This window comes from Chionomys nivalis, chromosome 23 (assembly GCF_950005125.1).
Source record: "Chionomys nivalis chromosome 23, mChiNiv1.1, whole genome shotgun sequence".
In the NCBI taxonomy this organism is placed as follows: Eukaryota; Metazoa; Chordata; class Mammalia; order Rodentia; family Cricetidae; genus Chionomys; species Chionomys nivalis.
Genome location: NC_080108.1, coordinates 13,890,486 through 13,907,606, shown reverse-complemented (window position 1 = coordinate 13,907,606; position 17,121 = coordinate 13,890,486). Strand labels below are relative to the sequence as shown.

The window sequence follows — 17,121 nt, the reverse complement described above, 5'->3', positions numbered from 1 at the left end:
AAGGAGTAGCTTGATGTTCTTATGCTATTCCTAATTGGGGGGCGGGGGGGGTGTTGCTGCCTCTTTTGCCTACTTGTGGAACCCTTTTCTGCCTACTGGGTTGCCTTAGCCAGCCTTTATGTGATAGTATATGCCTGGTCTTATAATAGTATACGATGCTGTGTTTGATTGATGTCTCTGGGAGGGGAAATAGGGAGGGTGGATCTGGGAGCAACTGGGCAAAGAAGAGGGAGGAAAAACTGTAGAAGAGTAAAAAAAAAAAAAAAAAAAAAAACAAACCAGTAAAAATAGAGTTAAGTAATTCTCAGCCTTTTACAAATAGGTTATGCTTCAATAATGTCTAGTTAACAAAATTAAGCAAAACAATTGATAAGAAATATATAAAGAATCTACACGTTCAAAGGAGAATTCAGGAATTAAAAAGTTTAAAAACTGCCCAAAATATATCTAATCTATATGACCCAAAGAACATAGCAAGAAAAGAAAGCTAAATCTAAAAGCGTAAAGAGGGGGCTGGAGAGATGGCACAGTGGTTAAGACCACTGTCTGCTCTTCCAAAGGTCCTGAGTTCAATTCCCAGCAACCACATGGTGGCTCACAACCATCTGTAATGAGGTCTGGTGCCCTCTTCTGACCTGCAGACATACACGCAGACAGAATATTGTAGCAACCTCAGCAATAAACAATACAAGGCCTAGGTAGGTGACATTTTCTGAGAAGCACACATCTACCCTTGGGTGCATAAAACTATCCTAGCCTTTCTCAAAATGGATTAAACACTTTTCGTAAAATCCACCTTTACTTTTATGCCAGGTGGTGGTGGTGCACGCCCTTAATCCCAGCACTCAGGAGGCAGAGGCAGGTGGATCTCTATGAGTTTGAGGCCAGCATGGTAAACAGAGCGACTTCCAAACCAGGCTCCAAAGCTACACAGAAAAATCCTGTCTTGAAAAACCAAACCAAACAAAAACTCACCTTTGCTTTTGTAAAACAAAAGCTTGCTCACCTCATACGGTTGTTATGCAATTTATTGAACAACTTCCTCCAAAAGTCTTCCCTCCTAGAGGGAATCCTGGTCCTTAAGACAGTGAGGTCAAACAAGATCATGCTCTAAGTGAAAGTACAACATTCTATCCTGCAGAGAAGCTTGTTAGAATCAGGAAGAAAATACTCAACGACTTCGGGAAGTTCCTGAAACTGACCAGTCAGTAGGTCCCCTTGCTGCCAGCATACACACTCACTCACATGTGTGCACATACAGCTGCGGTCCTCTCAGTCAGACCGACTGAGCAGCCTAGAAAGACACCGTCTGAACCTGTTGAAATGTGCCATGCACTCCAGGTTTCCAGCTGTCACCCATGCTGGGGTGGGCTTTAGTGAAAGTTATCCTATAATGCTATCCTAAGAACAAATAACTTCCTATTGGAGTACTTATAACTGCAATTTAACATTAATTTTATAATTAATTATCTGATTGGCTATTTTCTCACTAAATTGTAAATACAAGCTAGTATTAGTTTTCTAACAGCATCTCTAAGTGTTTAGAGCTCAACCATATTTATTTACGTATTTAGGGACAGGTCTCACTGTGTAGGCCTGGCTAGACAACTCATTAAGTACAAGCTGGACTGAACTCACAGAGATCTACCTACCTCTTCCTCCAGAGAGCTGGGATTAAACAGGTGTAAACCATGCCTGGCTCAACCAATATGTACTGGATGAGAATAAAAAGTGTTAAAGAATATAGAAAAGATGTCTGAAGAGGATTAAAACTGTAATCAACTATGACTTACCCCAGAAACATAAATCTGGGACAAATTAAGTTAAGCTATTAATCTACCATCCGAACAGTTCAATTAATAAAAACACGTATGATCGGATAAATAAGATTTTTGTATGTATGAAGATACAGCATTTATGCAATGCTAGGCAAAAATTGTGACTTTGGTGGGGGGGGGGTCAACAGTTTTACTTACATACACAACTGAATAAACTCAAATCAAGGTACAGAGCATTCCCAACACACAGGAGGTTCCTGTGTCCTTTCCCAGTTGGATCTGTTTTGCTCTTCTTTTCTGGTTTGTTTCTTTTTCTTAGATTTTTAAAAATGTTGTGAATGTATTGTCTCTGTGTATGTATGTGCACCAGTTGCATGCCTGGTGCCCATGAAGGGCAGAGAGGGTACTGGGGCTCCTGGAAATGTAGCTACAGATGGGTGAGAATTGAAAACAAGTCCTCTGTAAGAGCAGTTAGTTTTATTAACTACTGAGCCATCTTTCCAGGCCATTGCTTTGTTTTCTCTTTGAGACAGGGCTTCACTATGTAGCTCTGATTCCAGCTCCTAAATTCAGGGATTACAGTAGTGGCCATTACATTCAGCTCAACATTCAGCTCATTATAGGTGCTGGGAACCAAATTCAGGTCCTCTACAAGAATAATTAGAGAAAAAGGTTATCAATTTGAGGAGCTGTAGGGGGGAAGGGACAGAAGGAAATGATGTAATTCTATTCTAATTAAAATATTAAAAGAGGGCTGGAGAGATGGCTCAGCGGTTAAGAGCACTAGTTGTTCTTCCAAAGGTCCTGAGTTCAATTCCCAGCAACCACATGGTGGCTCACAACCATCTGTAATAAGATCTGGTGCCCTCTTCTGGCCTGCAGGCATGCATACATGCAGGCAGAACACTGTATAGATAATAAATAAATTTAAAAAAAAAAAGAAAGAAAAAGAAAAAAGAAAATCAGAAAAAAAAAGATTAAAATGTTAAAAAAAAAAAAAAAGCCGGGCGGTGGTGGCGCACGCCTTTAATCCCAGCACTCGGGAGGCAGAGGCAGGCGGATCTCTGTGAGTTCGAGACCAGCCTGGTCTACAAGAGCTAGTTCCAGGACAGGCTCCAAAACCACAGAGAAACCCTGTCTCGAAAAACCAAAAAAAAAAAAAAAAAAAACCAAAAAAAAAAAAAAAATATATATATATATATATATTAAAAGAAATTCAAATCCAAAATAAAATCCAGTTGACAAAAGCATAAGATAAAGGTACTAAGTAACACCAGAGCAGCAACTGGAGACATGGGTCAGCAGGAGAGCACAAGCTTGGCAGGCAAGAGGCTCTAGGTTTAAGTCCTATCCCACCCTCCCATAATGATGAAGTTAAATGTTATAGGAGTCATTACCTAACAAAAGTTATGAGGACAGTAAACCAGCACTGTTCTCCAGATAAACAACGGGGAAGCTAAGGTTCAGGCCAAATCTGAGCTGAGGCCTGGTTTGTAAACATGGTTTACATGCTCACATATTACCTATGGCTGCTTCTGCACTGCACAGGAGAACTGTAGAGACCACCAACCACGCAAAGCCTAAAATTTCACTATCTGGTAATTTGTAGAAACGCCTTATGCCCTAGATTATTGCTGGATAAAAAAAAAAAAAATCTGAAGTACATCTATCCAATTTTTTATATTTTCTCTTAAAAATTCTTAAGTCATAATCTCAACAGCACTGGGCACCCAGAAAGGTGATGAGAGCAGAGGGTGTCTGTCTAACTTGAGAACCGCATCACCAATTTACACTTCGGAGGAAGTCAAGGTGAAGGCCCATGAAGGTTGTGAGCATTCCCACAAACTATGTTCTTTGGGGAAGAAGAGACAAAACAAAACATTAAGCTCCACTTCCCAAGAATCTACAGAAAAAGTAAAGTCACCTGTTTCTAAAGGATTAACTAAGGAAAACACTGAAACCACAAACCTGAGAAACTTTCACTACCTAATTTAAAAAAAAAAACAAAAACTTGAAGGTATGAATTTAAAGTCTAACACCAAGTCACTTGGCAAGCACAAAACCCTGTCTAGAAAAATACGCCTTTATTCTAGACCTTAAATAATTCCAAAAACAACTTACAAGGACAGGCACAGCAATAGCCACATAACAAGGCATGGGAAATAACTAGCGAACCGAGCCCTGATAACGCTATCAGACCTGAGACAGACAACAAGATATTTGATTTTGAGAAATAAAAGGCACATTTGGCAGTATCTGCAAGACACAAAATGTAAATGGGACAATAAGCACCAGTAGAGGGGGTAGCATGTTGTGTATCTGTAATTCAGAAGAAACCTAAGATTGGAAAGTTGAGAGTTCAAGTCCAGCCCGGGTTGAAGCAAAACCTTATTTCAACAACAACAACAACATAGTTATCTTCAATATGAAGAAACTCTACCTGCTCTGACAACAAAAATAACTAAAAGTCAAGGATACTAGCCAGGTACTGTGGTGCATGCCTCTAGTCCCAGCACTTGGGAAAAGTGCTGCAAATGTAAGGCCAGCCTGGCCAACAGAACAAGTACCAGCACACCCTCGAGCTACATAGCAAGTCTCTGATGGGAAGCCCCAAATCAGACAGTCTAGGGTTGGGAGGATGACAGGACTTAGGGATAATGACAAGGGCCTAGGTTACTCTTTGGGCTTATGAAAACCGTCTAACCTTGACCGTGCTAATAAGCGCACACCTTGATGAGTATACTAAAAGTCAATGAATTGTTCACATCAAACAACTGGATTTTATGTGACTCTATCTCAATAAAGCTGTTACTTAAAAAACAAAGGTGTCCCTGTCAGGAGGCAGGAATATGACCTATGGAGTGAGTTTCAGGACAGCCAGGGCTACACAGAAAAACCCTATCTCCAAAAACAAAAAAGTCCCCACACATGTACACAATAAATAAATTAAAATGTATTTTTTTTTTTTTTTGTAACAAGGAGTTATCAAACATGCACAAGGATCCTGGATTAGGAGAAAGAAGAGGAGGAAATGCCAGGCTCAGTGGCACACACCTATAATCTGAACACTCAGCAGCAGAAGAAGGCCCTCAAAAGATCTAGATAAGCCAGAGCTATACAGCAAATAAGGCCTTCTTTTTCTTTTTAAGTAATTAGAAATAAAGAGATTCTAAATGATAAACATTCAGTAACCTGCCAAGAGCAAATGAGGTCATTTTACATATGGTCTTTACATCCAGAGTGTCTCAAAACCAATCCCTCATAGATAGAGGGACAACTGTAAGTTGACACACAAATTATTTCACATTTGACCAATGAGAGAAGTACTGCTTCAAGCTGTCTTCTTAAACTTGTATATTGCATGAAACTACATATAACACAAGATTACCATCATCAATTTAGTTTTTTTTTTTTTTTTTTTTTTTTTTTTTTTTTTTTTTTCCCGAGAGAGGGTTTCTCTGATTTTGGAGCCTGTCCTGGAACTAGCTCTTATAGATCAGGCTGGTCTCGAACTCACAGAGATCCGCCTGCCTCTGCCTCCCGAGTGCTGGGATTAAAGGCGTACGCCACCACCGCTACCATCATCAATTTAGTGTTCTGTAAGGCAGTCAAGGCAGGCAACAGGTAAAAGCCCCTGCTGATCAAGCCCGACGACTTGATTTCAACCCCTGGAACCCAAGGTAGGAGAAAACCAACTCTGAAAATGGTTCTCTGACCTTCACATGTGCATCGTGACAACAAAGAAAGTGAATTAGAATGGTTAGTGTTCATGAGGGTGGCACTGCTGTACCAAACTCCACAGGTTTTTATAACACCAGCACTTATCCATTACTAACACCATCTCCTGATTTCTCCCTCCTCTAGACACCAGCACCCACTGCACTTGAGTCTGCTGTGTCTTATTCTTCAGTTAAGTGGAATCACAGGGACCCTGCTCTTTGCAGTTGGCTTATTCACTGAATATAACTAACATCTTCACTCAAGTAGCATGAGTGAGAACTTCAATTTTTAAAGCTGGGCAATGTTCTAAAATATGTATATACTACATTTTGCTTATGTTTATCTCGTGATGGAAATCTGGATTGCTTCCACTTGTTGGTTATTGTATTAGAGTTCCCTAGAGGAACAGAACTTAGAGAATGAATCGATATGCATATATAAAGGGGATGTGTTAGAATAACTTACAGGCTGTGGTCCAGCTAATCCAACAATGGCTATATACCAGCAGAAGGCCCAAGAATCCAGCAGTTGTTCAGTCCACAAGGCTGGCTGTCTCAGCTGGTTTCTGTATAAGCCAGAATTCCAAAGCAGGTTCTAATGCCAGTGAAGGAATGGCCTTGCCATGAGACCAAGCAGATAAAGAACAAAGTTTGCTTCTCCCATGTCCTTTACATAGTCTTCCAGACTTCCAGCAGAAGGGCTGCCCTAGATTTAAAGTGTATCTTCCCACTTCAAGTGATTTAATTAAAAAAATCCCTCACAGGTGTGTGCAGCCATTTGGGTTTTACTTAATTCCAGTCAAGTTGACAGTCAAGGATTATATCACAGTTACTATAACCCTGCTATGAACATGGGAATAGAAATACTTGACAAATTAGCTAACCTTCTTGTTGCTGTGTCTGAATAAATGCCTTAAAAATTAAGAGCTGTCATTAGTTTGGTTTATGGTTTTTTAGTGTGTGTCCATCATGGTGGGGAAGGAATAGGCCTGGGGGCTGAGGAAAGGGCCTATGAGGGACTGCAGGAAGATACAGCCACCTCCGAGCCCCTTTTCTACTAGATACCACCTCACAACAGGCCATCACCTCATGAATTCATCGAAGGGCTGGCTAACCCACTGACTGGGCCAGAGCCCTCAGGATCTCAGGGAACACCATTACAGACTCACCCAGAGCGTGCTTTTCCAGTATCCAAGGCCTTCCCCAATCCAATCTAAATAACAACTAAACCAATCGCCACAGGGCAGGAGAGATGGCTTCCCTGGTAAAAGCACTTGTTGCTCTTGCAGACCTGAATTTGGTTCCCAGGACCCACACAGTGGCTCGCAACCCTCTGGAACTCCAGCTCTTAGGCACCAGGCATACACATGGACATACACACATTCAGGAAAAATACTCATACACAGACTCAGCACAGGAGATCCTCAGGAATACAGGGCCCATCCCTTGTCCAGGGCACCACAGCTGGGGACATTCCTGATCCCAAAGTCACCAAGGATAAACAACTTCTCAGCTACCATGTCTTCAAATTAATCTGCATTAAACTTGGTAAAGCCTCACTTCTTTGCAATGTGGATCTTCTGGTGGCCAGGGAACTTGAACTTGGCTCACACAAGGTCTCAATCACATATTCCTTATTCTGAAACTTGGTGAGGATTGACATGAAGACCTGACCAATGTGAATCCTGGCCACTGTGCCCTAAGGCAACCTGCACACATGTCTGAAGCCTAGGTCAGAGACAGAATTAGATCAGACACATGAATACTAACCAGAAAACTGTCCCCAAGGTCCCGGAGGGCAACACATTCAAGCAACAGGCTGCACACACTTCCAAGAAGGGGCAGTAGCTTGGAGCCACTGCACACAAGGCTCTCATGAGGAAAGGAACATGACCAGCTAAATTGGCAGTACCGAGGGTTAATTCTTTAAACTTACAGTATAAATCACCAGCAGCCATCTGGTCCTGGGATTTTTTTGGTGTCTAAGAACATTCCTGATTAATTCAATCTACTTACTAATTCTAGCTCTGTTCAATTTTTCCTTTTCTTTTTTTCATGAACCAGTTCTTATACATTTCTAGAGCGTGTACATTTGCTCTACATTATCAAGTGTGCTACAGCTTTTCTGTTGTGTCAGAATACCTGAAACTGGGGAGCTTAGAAAGGAAAGGTTGATTTTAGCTTACAGTGACAAAAAGCAGGAAGTCAAAGAGCATGGCTCCAGGGCCTGTCAGTTTCTGGTGGGCCCTTCAAGATAGAAAGAGGCTCATGTAGAAAAGAGGAGATGGGGCAGACACATTCCCATGAGAAACACACTCATGAACTCCGAGGTCTCTCTTTCCATGATTCAGTATTTCCCAGTAGGTCCGGCTTCTCAACAGTCATATTGAGGAATGGAAGTGCCGACACCTGAGCCCCTTTGAAGATTTTTAAAAAGGTTTTCTACATATGAATATTTTGTCTCCATGTAGTTTGTCATGTGCGTGCCTGATGCCCAAAGAGGCCAGAAAAGGGCAGCAGATCCTCTGGAACTGGAGTTGCAGGTTGTTGTGAGCCTTCGTGTGGGTGCTGGGAACTGAACCTGGGTCCTGGAGAGGAATCAGTGCTCTTAACCACTGAGTCACTCTCCAGTCCTCAAATCATAGTTGCCAACATACAACTGCTCATAGCTTTTTCATAAAAAGGCATTTTATTTCTTTGAGTATCATCTTATGCTGGGAAGAGAACCTACGGCATTGCCACCGAACTACAACCAACCTTTTCACTTTCTTTTTCTTTTTTCTTTTTTGGTTTTTTGAGACAGGGTTTCTCTGTGGTTTTGGAGCCTGTCCTGGAACTAGCTCTTGTAGACCAGGCTGGACTTGAACTCACAGAGATTCGCCTGCCTCTGCCTCCCGAGTGCTGGGATTAAAGGCGTGCGCCACCAACGCCCGGCACCTTTTCACTTTCTATCTTGAGACAGGTCTTATTAAGTCATTCAGGCTTCCCTTAAACATACTCTGTAGCCCAGGTTGGCACTGACCTACAATTTTCCTGCATCAGTCTCCTGAGAAGTTGAAGTTATAGGCCTGTCTTACCAGAACAGGATAAAAATCCTTTCACTTCTACAGTCAGTTATAACAGTCCTTTCATTCCTTCGTTATCGGAATCTCTTTTCTTTCTGTGGGGTTTAAATTAGAATAGCCTCACATTGGCTCATACATTTGAATCTTAGTCCACAGTTGGTGGAACTGTTTGAGAAAAATTAGGAGGCGTAGCCTTGTTGGAGATGTGTCACTGGGGGGACTCTGAGGTTTCAAAAGCCCTTATCATTCCAGCTGGTGCTCTCTCTCTCCTCTCTATCTCTGCCTCCAATTTGCAAGTTAGATGTAAGCTCTCAGTTACTGCTCCAACACCATGACTGCCTGCCTGCCTCCCTGCTGCCATGACAGTCACATGCTCTCCTGCCCTCTGTGGCCATGAACCCCCACTAAATGCTTTCTTTTATAAGCTGCCTTGGGCATGATGTTAGAAAAGGAACTAAGACACTTTCTTTGTTCATCTAGTTAAAAGACAGTCAATTTAAAAATACCTTTTCAGGGGCCTGTGATGATGGCTCAGTAATTAAAAGCACTTGTCACCAAGTCCAATGACCTTAGTTAGATTCTCAGAACCCACGCAGTGGAAGCAAAGAACAACTTCCTCAAGCTGTCCTCTGAACTCCACATCTTTTCAAAGAACCAACTCTTGATTTTGTCTATTTCTTAATTGCTTTACTTTCTGTCTTTTTTTTTGGGGGGGGGGAGGGTGAGGCAGGGTTTCTCTGTATATCTTTGGCTGTCCTGGAACTTGCTTTATAGACCAGGCTGGCCTCAAACTCACAGAGATCTGCCTGCCTCTGCCTCCAGAGTGCTGGGATTAAAGGCGTGCACCACGACATCCAGGGTACTTTCTCTATTTCACTGGTTTCTGTTGCTGTCTTTATTACTTCTTTCCTTCCTCCAGTTACGGATTTAGGTGCTCAAACTACAGGTGTGGGACACCATACCTGGCCTCGTGGTCTTGTACTTTGCCTGTTCTATATGAACTTTAGAACCAACATGTATAACACCAGAAAGAAACCTTGCTGATCTCTTTACTGATACTACATTAAATCTGTGTCAACTTATGTAGATCCAGTGCTCTCAGGGTGTTAAGTCATTCTATCCTGGGAAAAGACTTTGCATTTGATTAAGTCAACTTTTGTAAGATTTAGCAGTCTTAAAGATTTCTCCATTTATGTCTTAAAATTCCTAAACATTTTAATCTTTCTGTTTTTACTATAATGAGACTATCCCCTTCCTTATATAGTCTAAGTTATTTGTTAAACAATTGGTTCTGCATGTAAATTGTACACTGTCATCTTACTAAACTCTCCCCTGTGTGTGCTGTTTTGGAGACAGTCTCACATAGTCCAGATCGGCCCCAAACTCACCATGTAGCTAGCACAACCTTGAATACAATTCTAATGCAGTCAAATTTGAGTGCTGGGATTATAGACATGTACCATCAGGTCAGGCTAAACATTTTTTAATTTAATTATTTTGATTATTATTTGTGCTCTAGATACTTCTATTATCTGCAGGTAAGGACAGTGATACCTTTTCCCCCCAAACTTTGTGCCTCTGAATAATTTCTCTTACCTGATTTCATTATCTTAAGCTGCCAAAGCAATACTGAATACCTGGAATTGGTGAGCAACTGAGATCAGGAATTCAAGGCAAGCCTCGGCTATATAAAGAGTTCAGGATCAACCTGGGGTATATGAGATCCTGTCTCAGAAAAACTGTAAGTGCCAAGTATGATGGCTGATGCTGTAAGCGGCTAAATCAGGAGCACTGCTGTGAGTTTAGGGCCAGCTTTGGCCACACAGTGAGTTCTGGGTAGTCTGGGCTATCACATAAGACCCTGTCTTTTTTTTGGGGGGGAGGGAGGGCGAGAGGAAGGAAGTAGCAAACATAAAGTGTTCTGAACATTTACAGTAAAAAGCACTCCAATTCCACATAGACAACCCCAGAGCACAGACCAGCTTCTCACTTCTCTTACTGTATGTACATCTGCATCCGAAAGCAAACACTGCAAGCCAGCTCAACAGTGAAAACACCCCAGGCTTTAATTCTTATTCACAGATGTAGGTGCACAAATTCCAAATGACAGCAGACAAAACCCAGCTATATATAAAACCAGAGCCATATTCTGTTGTCTCGGGAATACAAGGCTAGTTCATCATTAGAAAATCAACTAAGAGAGCTCACCACAACACGAGATTACAGCTAGTTCCAGGACAGCTAGGGCTACACAGAGAAATCCAGTCTCGAAAAAACAAAAACAAACAAACAAAAAACAGAAAACTTATGATTTACATACAGTGACATCAATAATATCCAACAAACTATGTCTATACACACACACACGCTCACGAGAAACAACCAAGTTCTTTAAAAAGTTAAAGGACGAATGAGCCACATTCATGACAAAAAGGTACTATTTTCAAGATGCTACTTCTTCCCAAACTGATCTAGACAATAAAATTCCAATCAAAATTCTCACTTTTGTTTTTCTGCAGGAACTTAATAGCCGAGTCTGATACTGTGTAAGTGTGTGCACACTGGGATGCATCCACGTGGCATGTATGTAGAGGACAATCTTCAGTTATTGGCTCCTAGACTTTCTGCCCTTAAGATGGGGTTTCCCCACCACCGTGTAACCCAGGCTAGCTGGCTGACAAACTTCTAGAGACTCTCCTGCCTCCATCATCACTCCCATCATTGCACTGGGGTTCCAGACACCCACAGGTCTGCATTCGGTCTCATGGTTGTCAGGCTTATGGAGTGATGACAAGCAAGGATCCTCTGCAAGAGAAACAAGTTCTCGTTACCTCTGGACCACCTCTCCAGCCCCTTTTTTATATTAAAAAAAAAAGTACTTTGTTTATGACTTTTTGCCTGCATGCATGTCTGTGTGTCCTTGGGTGACAGAATAGGGCATTAGATCACCTGGAACTAGAGTTACAAATGGTTGTGACCTGCAATGTTGGTGCTGGAAATCAAACCTGGGTACTCCGGAAGAGTAGAAAGTGCTCTAACTACCGAGTTCTTTTTAGCACCAATTTTTATACCTTAAAAATATATTTCATTGGGGCTCAGCGATTAAGAGCACTTGCTGCTCTTCCAGGTTCAATTTTCAGCACCCACATGGCAGCTCACAACTGTCTGTAACTCCAAGTCCATGGAATCCAACACTCTCACAGAGACATATATGCAGGCAAAACACCAATGCCTGTGAAATAAAAATATTTGAATATATAGTTAGTAAATTGAAATGTTATGTTATGTAATTATACCAGTTGTTTTCATTTTATTGTGATAAGAACACCTGAAATCTACCCTCTGAATGAATTTGTTTCATTTTTGGTTTTGAGACAGGGTGTTACTGTATGGCCCAGGCTGGTTTTGAACTCTTGCTTGCTGTCTCAAATTTCTTTTTTTTTTTTTTTTTGGTTTTTCGAGACAGAGTTTCTCTGTGGTTTTGGAGCCTGTCCTGGAACTAACTCTGTAGACCAGGCTGGTTCAAATTTCTTTAGGTGAATAATATAATATAGACAGAGTGCTGTCCTGCAGCTCTCCAGGCATCTTCGTCTTTCACTCCTAAAGCTAATCAAAAAGTATTTGCTCATCTCCCTACACATGACACCTTACCCTACTGTAAGTGGAGTTACGTAGTATTTGTCCCTCTGTAACTGACAATTTTGCTTACTAGAATGTCTTCGAGGTTCATCTGTGTTATGGGACTGTTATCTTTTGTTTTTTTCTTTCAAGACAGGGTTTCTCTGTAGCTTTGGAGCCTACCTGGAACTAGCTCTTGTAGACCAGGCTGACCTCGAACTCAGGGTGATCCCGCCTCTGCCTCCCGAGTGCTGGGATTAAAGGCGTGCGTCACCACAGCTTGGTGGGACTGTCATCTTTTAAAAGGCTAAGTCATTGTGTGTATGTATCATTGTAAAGAGAATCTTATTTCTCCCCCTTCCATAACCAAAAAATACTTGTCTTGCTATATAGGTCAGGATGCCCTATACCTCCAGTGATCCTACTGAGGAGGCTCTTGAGCACTAGGGTTATAGCTGTGCACCACCATGCCTGGCCCCATGCCTTTCTTTCATCTGCTTCAAACTCTAACCACAAATATTATCCACAACTTCTGTCCAACCTGCTGCAAATCAGATTTCCATGATAGGGTGGGTCTGTGTGTGAGTTCGTGTGTGGAGGCCAGAGCCAATTAGGTGTCTTTCCACTGAACCTGGAGTTTGTCAGTCTGACTAGGTCAACAAGCTCCTGTCTCATCTCTGTGATGAGATTACAGGTTTGTGCTGCTGGACTGGCTTTTTTATGTGGGTTCTGGGGATCTGAACCTAGGTCTTCATGCTTGTGCAGTAGGCACTTTCCCAAAAGAACCACTGCTCTCGACCAGACGCATCTTAGAAACATCAACTGCTAGAGTGTGACTCAGTGGTGAAGAAACCCCTGCCTGGTGAACACCAGCCCTAGGCGCAACTCCTACCATGACACAGAGCAAAAGAAAAGAGACAGGAAATTAACAACAAATACTAACAAAACACAGAGCTGGTCATGGTGACACACAACTATAATCCCAGCACTCAGGAGGCAGAGGCAAGGATAGCCAATTCATGGCCAGCCAGTTATATAACAAGACCTTGTCTCAAAACCCAAGAGCTGGGGCTGGAGAGATTACTCAGAGGTTAAGAGAATTGACTGATGTTCCAGAGGTCCTGAGTTCAATTCCCAGCAACCACATGGTGACACACACCCATCTATATTAAGATCTGGTGCCCAGAACACTATATACATAATAAATTAAAAAAAAAAAACAAAAACAAGAGCTGGTAGCAGAATTCGTTGTTAGAGTCCTTGTATGCTATATAAAATAACACTCAATTAAAAAACAGAACCAGGGGGGCTGGAGAGATGGCTCAGCGGTTAAGAGCATTGCGTGCTCTTCCAAAGAACCGGAGTTCGATTCCCAGCAACCACAATGTGGCTCACGACCATCTGTAATGAAGTCTGGTGTCCTCTTCTAGCCTGCAGGCATATATGCAGACAGAATATTGTATACATAATAAATAAATATTAAAAAAAAAACAACAGAACCAGTGAAATGGCTCAGGCAGGAAAAATGTTTGCCAAGCGGGCGATAGCAGTGGTGGGACACAGCTGGGATCCCGGCACTCGGGAGGCAGAGGCTGGAGGGTCACCAGGGCGGCCGGGTTACTCAGAGAAACCCTGTCTGGGAAAACAAACAAACAAACAAACAAACAAACAGGGCTTTTGTCAAGCCTGATAACTTGAGTTGAATCCCCAAGACACACACCGCAAGTTGGACCCAGACTGGTGGCGCATGCTTTAATCCCAGCACTTGGGAAGTAGAGGCAGGAGGATCTCTATGAGTTTGAGCCTGGTCTACAAGATTTAGTTCCAGAACAGAAACCTCGTCTTAAAAAAAAAAAAAAAAAAAAAAAAAAAAAGTGCCGGATGGTGGTGGCGCACGCCTTTAATCCCAGCACTTGGGAAGCAGAGGCAGGTGGATCTCCGTGAGTTCGAGACCAGTCTGGTTTACAAGAGCTAGTTCCAGGACAGGCTCCAAAGCTACAGAGAACCCTGTCTTGAAAAACCAAAAAAAAAAAAAAAGCAGTGGGCATTTTTATGTTTATGTTTGCTTTGATTTTGCTTTGATTTTTAGGTTTGCTTTAGGTTTTGGAGACAGGGTCTCATCATATATTTCAGACTGGTCTCAAATTCACTATGTACCTGAGGAAGAATTAACTCCTGACCCGTCTGCCTCCCCTTCCATGTGTGTGGACACAGGCTTGAGCTGCCACAAGTAGTTTGTTTCTGACATGTAGTCTCCATACAGCTGCTCACTCTCCATTCTCCTGTCTTACTCAAAGCGCTGGAGTTATACAGGTATGAACCACCACTCCTGTGGAAGCTGATCTTAACTCTACACTCAGAGGCTTTTAGACACTAAATTGTACACATCGGTTTGCAATCCCTTTGAACCCAGTGAGACAGAAAAGACCCGTGAAATGGTTCAGCTAGTCTAAGTGCAAACATGAGGTCTGCAAACATGAGGACCCAATTTCAGACCTTTGGAACTCACCTAGAAAGTCAGGTGTGGTAACATGCACCTATAATGCCAGCTCTGGGAGGCCTGCTAGTTAAATCAGTAAGTTCCAGGTTTACTGAGAGACTGGCCCAAACACTAAGGTGGAAAACAACCGAGGAAGATGTATCTGCCCTGCTTACACACACACACACACACACACACACACACACACCTGCATGAATATAAACAAGGACACACTCATATCCCCACTCCCCACAAAAGACAAAGGAAACGTACAGAAAACAGACAGACAGCTCTACGCCCATCAGCCAAGCTTAAGATGTTACATTCTATGCTAGGCTCTCTGAAAGATATACATTTCAAAACATACAATTTAAAATATCTGGGTTGGTGACATGAGCCTGTAACCCCAGCACTTGTGAGGTGAGGCTGTAAGATCAGGAGTCTAAGGTCAACCTCAGCTGCACAAGTTTGAGGGCCAGCCTGGCCGACAAGTCAAAACAACAAAAAAATTGACAGCCACTCCCTGCCTTGGGAACTAGCATTGAAAGTGATTGGGCAGTGGGGGTGACGCACACCTTTGCCTCCTCCCCCAACATGGGAAGCAGAGGCAGGCAGATCTCCGAGTTTGAGGCCAGCCTAGTCTACAGGGTGAGTTCCAGGACAGCCAGGGCTACACGGAGAAACCCTGTCTCAAAACCTCGTCCCCAACCCCAAAAGTGATCTGACACCTAGAAACTCCATTTCCTCCAAGTAAATTTAAAGCGACCTTCTGACAGAATAGCAGCCAGGCTAACTGTTGATTCAAGCGGGGCGGGGCGTTCAGCTAGTCAGCACTGGGTGACTGAGGAAGAAGAGTCTTCCAAGTTCCACTACAGATCCAATGGATTTTCCACTCCCCAGGCTTCTGCCTCTCCGCTGCTTCACCTCGGGACCCCTCAATCAGTCTTTCCTACCCCTGCCCCTTAATGGGGTAGGCACAGGAGCGCTGTGTGGCTGATGGCGCCGGGAGCTGTCAAGTGGGAGGCGGGTTCATCTCTGCCAGCAAGCGACCTATGGATAGGTTGGCAGTGGGACATGCTTCCGAGTTCGGCAGGTCTTATTCAGATTTTCTCTCTGGCATCCAAGCCCACGTGCCCTTTAGGCAAACGAGGCCGGAGCTTCGGATTCTCGCCAGGGCAATTTGTGTGTTGATAAGGGGTCGTTGCAGCCTTAAACTCCGGGGAACAGATGAGACCATTTCTCGCGTGTGACAGACAAAAAGCAAGATCCTGGACCTTAAGGAATGTGTGGACAGCAAGACTCAAGCATCGGTCGCCCGACTGGGCCTTTTCTGGGGCTCCGGGTCTCTTCTCCCGCCAGGGCTACTGGCCACAAGCGAGGAATAGGGGCGGACGACTAGGGGAATGGCCGAGGCCTGGGACTCCGGCCCGGCCCGGCCCGGCCCGGCCCGGGGAGAGCCGGGTACCTGGCAGAGTCACCGCAGCCCCGAGTTCGCCGAACTCACCTCACTCAGGCTCACGCCGCGCCAACCTAAATCGCTATCCAAACTCCGCGCGCCGACGAGGCCCTCCGGCGCCCCGCTCCGCTCACTTCGCGCCGCAAGAAGGAGAGCTCTGATTGGACGAGCCCTGGGGGACTAACCAATACCGTAGCCTCTGGGATTCGGTCCCGCCCCAGAAGCTCCAATCAGAAGCCAGCTGGTAGGTCAGGTGATCATGGCAAACATACCGAGCTTCCGGCGCTAGTAAGGCTTTGGTTTTGGTTTTTTTTCTCCTAGTGTGGGGAAAGGTTCCTGAAGCCCAGGCTCTGACATGATAGGAATTTTCTGGTGTTTGGAGGCAACCGAGACTTGAAGTGTCTGTGTTCTTGGATCTGATACTCTGCTCATGTGAGATTTCGGTGGTCTTCCGCTGCTGTCACTGGTGGGGAACTGGAGTCGCAAACCCAGAAGCTTCAGGGGGGTTGTACAGTGCCTGAGTGTGAAGCTTCAGTTCTAGCGGATAGTTGCCACTAAGAATGTTGCCCTTGGGGCTGGAGAGATGGCTCAGCTGTTAAGAGCACTGACTGCTCTTCCAGGACCGGGGTTGAATTCCCAGCCCCCACAAGGTACCTCACGACTGTCTGTAACTCCAGGATCCAACACCCTCACACAGACATACATACAGGCAAAAACACAAATAAAATGATGTGGCCCTGGGTGATGCCCGATCTTCTAGTTTTGTAATTTTTATTGTTTCTGAGATGGGACCTTACCAAGCCCTGGCTGACCTCAAACCTCCAACAAACTGTGAGGCGGATGACCTTGACCTTCTGACCCATCTACTTCCATTTCCCAAGGACTAGGATTACAGCCTTGTTCCACCAGGCTGCGGTCTTCTTTTTAACCCTTTCTCTTCCCACTCTCTCTGCTGTCCTTACTCTCTTATAAGAAGGAATAAATTCAAATTGTTTTGGTCATATGG

General features: G+C 43.7%; 1 protein-coding gene and 1 non-coding gene across 2 annotated transcripts in view; both read right to left on the bottom strand.

Annotated features, from left to right (window-relative positions):
- Blm (BLM RecQ like helicase) overlaps nucleotides 1–16,236 on the bottom strand; it is an 84,567-nt gene extending 68,331 nt beyond the window's left edge. Inside the window, exon 1 of the mRNA XM_057756152.1 lies at nucleotides 16,164–16,236. The gene's annotated coding sequence lies outside the window, so the exon portion shown is untranslated. The remainder of the gene's footprint in view (nucleotides 1–16,163) is intronic.
- Nucleotides 7,273–7,409, bottom strand: LOC130865620 (small nucleolar RNA SNORA70). The gene has a single exon (XR_009056172.1). It is a non-coding gene; the product is annotated as a small nucleolar RNA SNORA70 (small nucleolar RNA).
- Nucleotides 16,237–17,121: the final 885 nt, after the last annotated feature.